At 50.9% G+C, this 371-nt stretch overlaps 1 protein-coding gene across 5 annotated transcripts in view; it reads left to right on the top strand.

Moving 5' to 3' along the window:
• The window catches only part of GNA15 (guanine nucleotide binding protein (G protein), alpha 15 (Gq class)), a 25,915-nt gene that overhangs the window by 18,485 nt on the left and 7,059 nt on the right, over positions 1-371 (top strand). The gene's annotated exons all lie outside the window — the stretch shown is intronic.

Here is a 371-nt window from a genome sequence, read left to right as displayed (position 1 = left end):
GTCAGTGTCCTTAGCAGGCTCCGTGTCTGTGGGCTGATGACGGAGCTGTGGAGAGTGCAGGGTGATACCTGGAGACAGGGGTGGTGATCAACCCACATGTGTTGACTCTCTCACTCCCCTGGACCACTCTCCCCACAACAAATATGCTGTTCTGGCCTCTGCAATAGTCCTTTCCTGGAAAGTTCATAATTTAGCTGTTTGCCATAGGTCTCGTCCACTAGATGGAGAGTCCCACATGGTTAGGGGCGAAGTTTCAGTCTCCTGCTTCATAGTGATGATCAGATCCAGATCAGAGTGGAAGTTGGTAAATGTGGGAGGATGGCTAGAAAGATGGAAGGATGAATGTGCGGACGGATGGATGATGGATGTGC

This window comes from Myotis davidii, unplaced genomic scaffold (genome assembly GCF_000327345.1).
Source record: "Myotis davidii unplaced genomic scaffold, ASM32734v1 scaffold551, whole genome shotgun sequence".
Classification (NCBI taxonomy): domain Eukaryota; kingdom Metazoa; phylum Chordata; class Mammalia; order Chiroptera; family Vespertilionidae; genus Myotis; species Myotis davidii.
This window is presented reverse-complemented; position numbering and strand designations above follow the sequence as displayed.